General features: G+C 39.8%; 1 protein-coding gene across 2 annotated transcripts in view; it reads right to left on the bottom strand.

Moving 5' to 3' along the window:
- LOC129773903 (acyl-CoA Delta-9 desaturase) overlaps positions 1-12509 on the bottom strand; it is a 42876-nt gene that overhangs the window by 29073 nt on the left and 1294 nt on the right. The gene's annotated exons all lie outside the window — the stretch shown is intronic.

The raw sequence follows: 12509 nt of genomic DNA, 5'->3' as shown, positions 1-12509 counted from the left end.
TCTGTCAGACTCAGTTCCAGCCCAACATACTCTTCGAGAAACGTCTCCGAGCAATGGACCTCTGGACGGACCATTCTCAATGCTGGAATTTTCTATGGCTCTTCTTTCATCGAACAACTCTTCACCCGGAAGCGATATGATTAAATTCGTTCTTCTAAAAAATCTTCCCGATATCGCGAAAAGACACTTGCTAGACTTATTCAATACCCTACTAGAAAACAACATTGTGCCACCCGAATGGAGACAGGTCAAAGTAATAGCAATTCAAAAGCCTGGCAAACCAGCGTCTGACCATAACTCATACCGTCCGATTGCTATGCTCTCGTGCATTAGAAAATTGTTGGAGAAAATGATCCTTCGAAGACTCGATCAATGGATCGAGACAAATAATTTGCTATCAAGTACACAATTTGGGTTTCGCAAGAGCAAAGGAACAAACGATTGTCTAGCGTTGCTTTCTACAGATATTCAACTGGCCTTTGCGCACAAGGAGCAATTGGCTTCAGTATTCTTGGATATTAAGGGAGCTTTTGATTCGGTTACCATAGAAATTCTGTCAGACAATCTGGACAGATGTGGACTTCCTGGAATTTTGAATAACTTTTTGTACAATTTGTTGTCAGAAAAGCGAATGAACTTCACCCTTGGACAACTGACAACTTCCAGAAATAGTTATATGGGTCTACCCCAAGGCTCATGTCTGAGCCCCCTTCTTTATAATTTTTATGTGAAAGATATTGACAGTTGTTTGGCAGAACAATGCACGCTTAGACAGCTTGCAGATGATGGTGTGGTTTCCGTCAGAGGTCTCCATGCCGAAAATTTGCAAAGACCATTGCAAAATTCCTTAGATAACTTGTCTTCTTGGGCAAGGAACTTAGGGATCGAATTCTCGCCGCAGAAAACCGAAGTGTTTACTCGAAAGCGGTTCCCAGCCCAATTGCAACTTAAGCTTTTGGGCAGAAGCATTACCCAATCATTGACTTTCAAGTACCTTGGTGTCTGGTTTGATTCAAAATGCACTTGGAATACCCACATTACGTATTTGAAGCAAAAATGTCAAAAGAGGGTCAACTTTCTCCGCTCGATTTGCGGCACGTGGTGGGGAGCTAATCCGGGAGATCTCATAACGCTTTATAAAACAACTATTCTATCTATTCTGGAATATGGCTCTTTCTGCTTTCTCTCAGCAGCTAAAAGTCACCTTCTAAAATTGGAACGAATTCAATATCATTGTCTGCGTATAGCTCTTGGCTGTATGCACTCAACGCATAACATGAGTCTCGAGGTTCTGGCAGGAGTAACTCCTCTACAGAACCGATTCTGGGAACTTTCTATCAGAATACTGGTGAAATGCGGAGTCACGAACACACTTTTGATTGAAAACTTTGAAAAAATTCTTCATCTAAATATACAATCGGTTTATGAGAATTTACCACCACTATATTTCGTCAGATATTTGTCTTCCATCGTTTACTCCAGACCGTGCTCACTTCACCATCAGCAGCTCTTCAATTGAATACGATCTGTCGATGAAACAAGCAATACTTGGAATCTCAGATCAGCTTCGATCAACTTACATTCCCCGTATTTTTAACCGAAAGTACTCAAAAGTCAATTGCATGAAAAGATACTTCACTGATGGGTCTCGCCTCAATGGATCCACTGGCTTCGGTGTTTTCAATGAAAATTCGAGCGCCCTCCGTAAACTGCAGGAACCTTGTTCCGTTTATGTTGCTGAGCTGGCAGTAATCGACTTCGCATTGGGGATGATCTCCAACAAGCCTGCAGACCATTACTTCATTTTCTCGGATAGTCTCAGTTCGCTTGAGGCTCTCCAGTCGATGAGAACTAGTAGGCACCCATCTTATTTCCTCACAAAAGTGAGGCTGCAGATGAGTGCACTGATCGAAAGATCTTATAAGATAACCTTTGTATGGGTCCCCTCTCATTGCTCAATTCCTGGCAATGAGAAGGCGGACACTCTAGCAAAGGTGGGTGCCCAGGAAGGCGAATTGTTTGATAGACAGATTTCATACGATGAATTTTTCCAATCACTGCGTCAGAGTTCCCTCTTGAGTTGGCAAACCGATTGGGACACTGGAAGTCTTGGGCGGTGGTTATATTCAATTATTCCAAATGTTTCTTCGAGAGCGTGGTTCAAAGGTTTGGACGTAAGTCGTGACTTCATTCGTGTAATGAGTAGACTTATGTCCAACCACTACTCGCTAGATGTGCACCTCCACAGAATAAATCTTGTTCAAAACAATGTCTGTCGGTGTGGAAACGGTTACGATGACATCGATCACGCAGTTTGGCAATGTACGGATAATTACGCAGCCAGAGAGTACCTTTTGAATGCCCTTGAGGTCCAAGGATGACAACCCTATGTTCCTGTTAGAGACGTGTTGGGAACTCGCGACATCTGCTATATGCAGTTGATCTATATGTTTGTGAAACGGTCTAGTATAAGAATTTAATGCTTTTGTGTTTTTTTTCTTTTTCGTTATTAGTTTGTTTGTCTTGTTGAGACAATGATACCTCATATCCATATCCCTAACCTGATCCGTCCCACTAAAATTGTTGCCCCTCTAACCTCGAGTAAACCGCGAGTAATCGGTCGAAACCTACTAAACATAGATTTAAGATGAAATTTTTGTATAAACAAAACTTGAGTTAGCGGCTCCGCAAAGCTTATGCGATTGAGTTGTAAGGCTAAACGAATTGGAAAAAAAAAGGTTTTCATGTATGTAATTTCTATCAACGGCTGAATCAAGTGTAGATGAACTGTGGCTACTCTGAACTCGTGCGATTTCTATCCCAATAGTGTCACATCCTAGGGTCCAAAAACCAAAAACGATCCAAAGAGAAAGAAAGACACATAAGACCCAATGCACAAACACAGTTAATATGTTAACGAGCTTATGAAGAGATGTGTATATCACGGATACAAATACACATGCATTTAGGGCAAAACCATTTCTTCATTTCGGCGCATACAAAATATCGAGTCGATCCCTCCAACTGTTGATTTCCAGCCGACAGCCAACTTAAGTATACTGTTTCTAGTCAGTTGTCTGGACACAAATGCCTGACAGGTCTACTCAATACTTTGCACGGAGCACATTGAAGAAAGTATTAGAAACGAATTGTCATAAAGTTTTTTGGTGGAAAGGTTTCTGGTCAATGGAAATTTATAGTGAAACTGTGAAAATATATAATTGGACTGTTGAAAATCTTTGAAATTCAGTGGTTTGTGAGTGATCTCTGTTATCTGGCATCGTGATCACAACTAGGTTCTAATAAGGAAATAATATTAAGTTGAGTAGGAGCAGTACTTCCATGAAAAATTAGTGCCATTCGTGAGAACAAAAATATGTGGTTTCAGGCCTTCAGATAATTCTCACTCTTGTAACTGACGTATGCTATAGGTAAGCAGTAAAAGTTCTATAGGGCGAAATTCATTATTGACGATAATTATGTTCAAAATTAAAAAAGATTGTAATTAGAATTGAACAAATGAACCGCAACAAAAATTTTGAATACGAATATTTAAATCGAGAGTTTCTACCTGTAAACAACGTGATTAGTGAACCCTGCCAATTCGTCATTTAATGCGAATGTTTCCCCAATTTGTGCGAATAGCTGTAATCAAAGGCAAATTGCCGCCACATTCAAACGCTCCACTGCGTTCAATCAACATTACAGCACGCGAGGATTACAATCATCTGTAGAATGCATCAGTAATCGTTACCTAAAAGCAACCAGACAACACCGCCTCCAAGGTCAAGCCCTAGTCAGCCGACTTAGAAGCATGCACGTTCGATATTTGAAACCCCCATAGGTGTAACGTGACCAGTTCCTCCATTGAGCACACACAGGGTGCACTAAAGACCGGTTCCCAGCGATTGCGGCTTCCCTTCCCATCCCCGGCACAGTTTCCTCTGTTTGAGCGAATTCTCATTTTACTGTATTTATTCGCGCACTGATGGTAGAAAGTGAAATTAAGCTATGCAGCTGACCCAATGTCAAGTGCATAACTTACATCCCTCTCGTTCGTTCTCTCTGTGCACCTTTTGCGCTGGCAAAGCATACAAAAGAGGTAATAAAAGGTGTGCGGGCGAGCGTCATGAACCTGATTAGCCGGATCAGCCGGTCGCACTCGTACCTATCCTAGGTTAATGCATAACGAATATCACAGATAACGGTCGGAAGGGTAAAATGCACTTTCCTCCCGCATATCTTATGTAATAAAAAATTCTTTACACCTCGGATCCGACTGAAGTGTCTTTCAGGAATGTAATTCTCTTCCCATCTTTGCCGCTATTACAGAACACATTCGCAGCGTTGATGCCTTAGTTCAGCTAACATACTCACGTATCGCTAACATAGACACGGTGTCAAGTTCAAGCTTCCACCGGCAAGCATAGTAGCGGCAAGCCAGCAAACGATCTGTCTTATTGTTTTGAAGAAGTTCTGCTCAAACAGGTTTGAGTAGTAATAATCGAACCAGATAATATCACGACCGTTTTCCGAAATATTAATACTCCCTTCATAACCAGAAAATGGTCCCACTAATTTCCCTCTGCTCATACCGGTATATTTACGATGATTCTTGGAATTCAGAAGGCCACTCGGCGGCTTCGGTCGTCGCACAGTCACGTAGTGCCACGCCATGCCGATGCCGCCGGAAAGAGTAAGTCATAAAATTGCAAGCTGACGCAATTTTCAGTCGATTGTTTGCGATGGGGTCGGCGAATTCCCTTACCCGTGGTTTGCCATTATTAGCAGTTTGATGACTGATCCGAGTGGATCCTCATTCCGTTGGGAAGCTAGCTGTCATTGTACCCAGCATCGAGTGTCGCGATCGAGGAATTATTCTCGCGGTTTAAAGACATCGATTACTGATCAGGTCCCAGGCACTAATTAATAGCCGTTTACAGGTCGTCTGCTCTGATCTCTTTGTCAAGATCACCTAGACCTTATAATTCTTTCCACTTAATCAAACCATCGAGCATTTTATCCTGTTAAGAAAAGGTTGCTATTACTAAGTTATTATATTCTTCTTCTATCTCCCACCCGCATGCCACCTCCGAAGAAAGACCCACAGAAAGGACGGACAGCGAAAGAGCGAAATTACGAAATTGCAGTGCACTTCGACGCGACCACGCAGTGCAAGTCCTACGTTAAGGGCAAATCATCATCGCACTCTGGTTGGTTGCCAAGGCACAAGGCCTACATGTTCGTCACAAGAGGGCACACAAACAGGTTTGCTACAGGCGGCGAGTCCTTGGAGAAAGCAGAAAGGTTTCGACTCGGTGTGAATGAGTGAAATTGTTTCATGAAATATCCAAGCCGAACTTGTAATATTGGGGGGAGTTTTTAGCGCCTATACGGTAGCAATTCGCGGGGGCGATAATGAACATCTTCCATATGCTTGCTTCCATCTGGGGTTAGAAATCTGCTGCATCTTAAATGCACTGGCATTGTGTGCTCAGCGAACGTGGTTCAAGTGCGTGACCGCACGTTAAATTAGAGTCTGTTGTATGTCCCTAATGACGGATTATTCTTAACTTGCGCTATGCTGGGTAGAGATTCATTCAAAGCTTTTCGCACCAAATGGGGCTTATGTTAATACACAGTCGAGAGACGCCTCTGGCTACTCAGCAGCTAGGCTGGAATAGCCATGAAAAGCTTGCATGTTATTTTATAGTGGTTTAATTGAAAAATGATGCGCAGCCGTGTGCATATTTTCCACATTTTAACATACATTCTGAATTGTTTTTACTCTAACCTATCTGCATACGTTAACATGTTGAGTCCCTAATTTTTCTTGCTGCTCTTTCCATTCAGTCTGCATCAAGAGCATTTGCGCAATATCAGTGTCGGTCCCTATTCCCAAAGATACTTATTTTATGAATAGAAAACAATCAGAAATTCGACTACATTCAAACTAGCGTTGGTTGAAAATATTTCTCGCGTAACTTTTGAAAAGGTCCTATGTAGCATCAACTCGAGAAAAACGAAGTTAAAGACCGGAACATTGTTCCGCGAATTGTTTCAAAACAAATCGATCTTTATCACTTCTTTTGTCACTAGCAGCCAATGATAACTTTGCTTTGCTAAAAGCAGATCTTTATTGTTACCACTCGTAGAATTGCACTAAAAACGGTATCTACACCCGAAAATAACAAAAACTCAAAATGTCCGAAGTGCGACTTCGTGTTGTTTTGATTGCTTTGTTACTTCGAACGTATCGAGCGTCAGAAGAAAGTGGCGTCCGAAGTAACAGTTGAGTGCTTAAAATTAGAATCTGTACATTGGACATATTTTGTATCGGTGATAAAACGCTGAAAACGATAGATACTTCAACGGTTGTTTTCGCAATGCGTTCAATGATTGAGAACTTATGGTGTGCATCCATTTACTCGATTTGTTTACATTTGTTACTTAGGACCTTTTCAAAAGTTACGCGAGATTTCATCTTTGGCAGAAATAATGCCATTTCGTGTGCTGCTGGGTCAAATGCACAAATAATGAGCTGTTTTAAAAACTTAAAAAGTTTTGTATGTACGGGAGCAGACATCTCTTTCTTTTTTCTTTTTTCATTTCATTTAGGATTGTGACAAAAAACAAAGACAAAGTCCATACGACGTAAGTGGCGATCGAACCAAGGCCGGCTGGAATGCAAAGCTGTTTCATACGACCAAGCTATCCATATAGCTACACCCAAAATTGATTTTTAGCTCATGTTTTGTCATCCTGATTTATTACATAAAATGAGCGTAAAAATGACAGAAAATGACATGACTCACAAATACTGGTAAGCATTTGTATAATATATATGGTACGGCAATATAAGATTGATACGAAACAAAAGACATGTTTCGAATAAGCACAAATTACTTCGCCTCATATGTACACGGCCGATGATGGATATAGTTCTCCTTCATGCTGGAAAGTGTTTTCTAAGAGTAAAATTAGAAAACACTTTCCAACTTCAATTTGTAATCAGATGTAACATTATCGCGTTTCTGCGTAACAGCATCGTTAACCATGCGAATAGCGTGGTCGTGGAAAGCAGTGTATCATTCCAGCCGGCCTTTGTTTCGATCCCCGTTGACGCCGTTTGAACATTTTTTCTTTTTGTACAATCCCAAAAAAAGATGAAAAAAAAGAAAGAGATGTCTGGTTCCATACATACAAACATTTTAAATCGTTGGGGCACATAAGACATTATATGCCTAATTGACGCTTAAAGGCAGGAAATGACATGTTTTCTGTCTAAAATGAAATGTTTTCTGACAACGCTAGTTAGAGTGTCTTAGCTCATATTGGCTCTAGCATATATATTATACAAATGATATACCAGTATTGGGAAGTAGAGCATTTTCTGTTATTTTTTGGCTCATTTAATGTAATAAATAACATAACATGTGCTAAAAATTAACCTTGGGTGTAGTAAGTAGCTACATTTTGTAAAACATCCAAACACAAACCGTATATATTTTTATTTTCTTATTTTCTAACTGTCAGGCTCAGTCAGTCAGTGCTCAGTGCAGTCAGTGCCAAAAACTCAACGTCCCTAGGAACCAGACCGACACGGGGCTCAACGTATTAAATAAACTAAATTTTCACAGTTTTGAACATGCGTTTACTACTGCTCAAAACAGTGATATTTTAGGAATAAGCCAACGTAGCAACCAGATCTGACACAATAATTCTGAACTTATGTGCACAATTTGCAACAATTTTTACTAATGAGCACCCAGAAACATAACAAATGGTTCAGCACATTCGGTAAAGGATGACACTGAGGAGCTACAAGTCTTCAACGGTGATCACTGAAGACATGTAAGTTGTCTGTTTTGAAGTGATACATTTATCATTAATTCCAACGCTAATTGCAAGCTAGACTTTTTATTACCGAAAAAAGGAGAACATTTCATATTTAGCCTAGGAAAACGATTAGTTCCCAACTTTTCAATTGACGCAAATAATAACAGTGAGCCAGAACGGCTAAAATAGGGAAGTAATTGAATGTTTTCAGAGCCGTTCTATTTGAGGTCGTTAGCTTTCAAATATTTGTAGTTGATCGGATGTAACAGTAAAGTTATGAGCGTGTTGTATTCATTTTCTTCAAATAATTCTAAATTTGTAGAAGTCTGATTTGAATGAGCGTCCTTTCAAACTAAAATTATGAAAAAGACGGATCTTGTTCGTATCAAATTTGTATACTATGTTTCATAAACAAATTTTCCACAAGTGGTGAAAATCTCTTGAACAAAAATTGTGTCTGAAAATATTTTTTTATTATAATAATGAGTTTTCAAGTCAATATCAGAAAAAAATGGTAGAGTGCATGCACCGGTTGATAGTCAGGATCTGGGACACAGAACAGCTACCGGAAGAGTGGAAGGTCGAGGTAATCTGCCCCATCTATAAAAAAAAGTGACAAGCTGGATAGTGGGAACTACCGTGCCATCACAATCCTGAATGGTGCCTACAAAATTCTGTCTCAGATCCTCTTTCGCCGTCTATCGCCAATAGTAAGTAGATTTGAGGGGAATTATCAGGCCGGATTCATGCCCGGTTGCTAAACGACGGACCAGATTTTTACACTGCGACAGATCCTCCAAAAGTGCCGTGAATATCAAGTCCCTACGCACCACATCTTCGTTGATTTCAAGGCCGCTTATGATACAATCGACCGACGATAGCTATGGAGAATCACGGACGAACACGGTTTTCCCGGAAAGCTGACAAGACTGATTCAGGCAACGATCAACGGTCTGCGGATCTGTCGGAATCGTTTGAGACTCACAGGGGCTTTGACAAGTCGATGAGCTCTCTTGTCTGCTCTTCAACGTGGCGCTGGAAGGTGTTATGCGGAGAGCGGGCTTCAACATGCGGACCTAATCGGAAGAACACATGTAACGGTAGCGGACTTGTGTACCCGTCTGAAACACGAATCAGGGCTGATTGGGCTTGGGTTCAATGCGTCTAAGACTATATACATGTTAGCAGGAGGGACTGATCGCAACAGAATCCTTTTTGGTAGTTGGTGTATCACACCATTGCCTGGATGATAGCTCAGGATTTTTGGAATCTCCTCTAACTTTGGTCTTGTGTAAGACCAAACCATTTAGATGTGGCACAGGAAAATTGAAACACTTTGGACACTTCTTACATAAACTGGCTTTATTCACCCGATGTAACATGCTAAACGATTGGAAAAGGAATGACATTGGAGAAATCGGTTTGCATGCACTTCGTTGGTAATCGTTTATGCTGGGTTTATGCAGGGATGCCAGTTAATTTTTTTCAAATGTTTTCACATGTACGAGAAAATGTCTTCAAATGTCTTCACCATAATACCGGAGGAAAGTTCTTCACACAAAAACGGAACTGTGATAACTCTATTCGTTTATTTCAGCTTTGAAGTTTTGGTTGTAACTCAAACCATATCCATGAAACTAATTGTTGAAAAGGTGTGTAACCGGAAGACCGTCGATTTGTGAAATGATCGTTTGATAGATCTAGTTTAATCTATTATATAGTATAAGCCAAAAATAATAGAAATGCAATGCCACAATCTTTCGAATTTTCGAGCGCAAATGAACTAATGTCTTCTAGAGACAATATGTATTCAGACGGCGTCGTTCGCTGAGACTAAAGCCCTACTTTTTTTGACGATACTTTCGGCCAATAGTTAGAATTTCATGGAAATAATATCTTTTAAAAACCCACGTATCATACTGAAATGTCTTCACATATTTTATAATGTCTTCAAAATGTTTTCAAACCTGGCAACTCTGGTGCGCCACAAAGTGGAAGATAGACGAAATCACAAGAAAAGATCGCTTGGCTATTTCCAACATGAGAATTTTTGAATTTTCATTAATTTGTTTTTTTACTTGACTACATGATACTTGTTAACGGTTTTTGTTTTGATTTAATTAATTAATTTATAATGAAGGAAAAACGCTTATTATTTGCTCGAAAAGAACATGCCTATTATTGATCAACTTACTCCGTGTGTGGGGTTAGTTGGTCAATTTATTCTGAAATATAAAACCGTTAAATAAAAGAAAAATGTCAAATGAATGATTCTCTGGTTATTTTTCATTGAAAGGGTAAAGGTAAGCTTCATTGTGGTACATAACATTCTAACGCAAGACTTCGTACTTCAAAGTTATAGCCAAATTCATTCAAAAATGACCAACTAGCCCCGCCCTACCCTACCTCGTAAAAAAATCCGCGTTAATTGGAAAATCCGCGTAAAAATAGAACCTCGTAAAAAAACCGCGTAAAAAAACCTGGGTATCTGTCCATGGTATTACTCTGTTACATAGAACACTCATTTGATATAGTAGAACTAATTTTCTTTTATATTTTTTGTTTTAAGAACGTTTTCATTCAATCTGAAAATCTATTACCAATTTCGCTTCACTCAATCGGATTTCAGAATACGAATAAGTAATTGACCAGTAGACGGATCTGGAATTTCCGCGGAAATTACACTATCGATTTCTTCAGGTCTTATTTTGTCGACTAACCGAACTAAAAATGCGTGTATAAGGTAATCCGATTTTCATTCCGAATCCGATTCAACCGAATACATCCAGCAACGTGTGGGGCCAAATACGGGTAATGTTGTAATGTAGCTCATCAAAGACTTCATTTTTCGTTTGATCACACATGCTGTAATGATATGACAATGCATTGCGCTTTGGCTTGGCAATAGAAAAGACTGTGTCAGCGTTGCTTATGATAGCGTCTCGTAAGTGAACGGTTCTTTCTCACGCCGCTTCTGTGATGAATATGTGTGTGGTAGGAATCGCAGTCGTTCACTGTCTACCTTTGCGTACATGTCGACCATGAATTGTTGCACACTGCTTGGCATAGAAATCTAACCTAAAGCCGCCATTCCAAATACGTCTTTTATGATCATAAATCACCAGGATAATGGAACAACAAAACTATTGATTATAAAAACAATAACATCAGAACAGATATGTTAAAGCAGTTACAATCGCATATTACTGTACAGTGGCTGGAACACAAAATAAAAAATTGCGCAAGTATCACATCCGTTGTTGTTTACCATTGGCTTGTAGCATGTATTAAGTTGAATTGTGGAGTTGCGCTCATAAAAACTCATAAACTTATAGTAATGCTATCTTGAGACGGCGAACGTTAGGAGCGTTAGTGCCATTGAAGAAGAAGAAGAAAAAGAATAGCGTCGTAGGAACGGCCGACGATGAACTCCAGATTATTGTTTCTTCGAATCACAATTACTCGCATCGCAGTGCCGTCGCCTACCATTATTCCAACAACGTCCACAACACATGCGCATAGGATCTACACACGTGCTCTTTAGCTGTTATTTTATCAGAAGCCAATTCTGTAATTGAAAATACACGTGCTCTTTAGCTGATGTTCTATCAGGATTGATGACAATAGCGAGCAATCCAAGTGTGTGTGATTTGAAAAATTTCAATAAATCATTGTGTTCATTCAATAAGGCTTCCAGCTCGCCGGCGATGCGCCTGGTTTTAAGCGAATTGAGGTTACTTGCGCATGTTTGGATGAAAATTAGATGAGGCCGAAGAAGCTCCATTTGTCGTTCAACAACGTAAATAAATTCTTTGTATATGAAAAACGAACGACGATGAAATTGTAATACAAAATAGAGGATTGCGGTAGGATGGTGAAAAGGTAGTGTAATGAGGGGTTTTGATGACCAATGAAAATAATTGATTAATATTCATTAACTACTCCTTAATAAATTTATGATTCGAAAACATAGAACTAAGAAATCGCTCATTTTGAGCCATATCTCTCGATTCATTAGGTGAAAACGTAGCCAGTTCAGGAAGGGCCGGATAAACCGAGTTGTTGTGGTTGATTCTATAGAATACAGAACTCAAGTCTTTGTTCCCTATCTTGTTACACAAAACTGATACACTAATTCATCGGCTTCCCTTTCTTTTGGCAAAAAGACATGAATAGGGTCCATCCGTCTCAGTCCTCCACAATTATCGTGTGGTACTCACATTAATTGGTAGCATAATTTTGTACACAACAATGGAAAAAAATCCGGAATAGAAATCAGATTGCTAGTGGAAAGCACTTCGAGAACTACGATCAAATAAAAGCATGAGAAAACCCATCCATAATTATCTAATCCCATGAACAATTCAATCAAAAGCTCAATAATTAGAACAAAAACCTGCACTAGAATCATTTCTTTGTTTAGCCGATATCTGAGGAGAAGAGACAAAACAAACCGCATGTTGTTACACGGAAATATCATTACTGCATCCATCTTCGTGATACTTTGCAGAAGCGAGACGGTGGCAACAGTGTAGCAAATCCAAACGCGTAAAGATACTGGATTGTTGACAATGTCATGAATTGCATGAATGTTGCAGAAAGAAGTTGCCGTCGGATGGTGTCAGCTCGTCTTCCTGTTGGAATTTACCCAACTCATGAAGATTGCACTC

The sequence above is a fragment of the Toxorhynchites rutilus genome, chromosome 1 (assembly GCF_029784135.1).
Source record: "Toxorhynchites rutilus septentrionalis strain SRP chromosome 1, ASM2978413v1, whole genome shotgun sequence".
NCBI lineage: Eukaryota > Metazoa > Arthropoda > Insecta > Diptera > Culicidae > Toxorhynchites > Toxorhynchites rutilus.
This window is presented reverse-complemented; position numbering and strand designations above follow the sequence as displayed.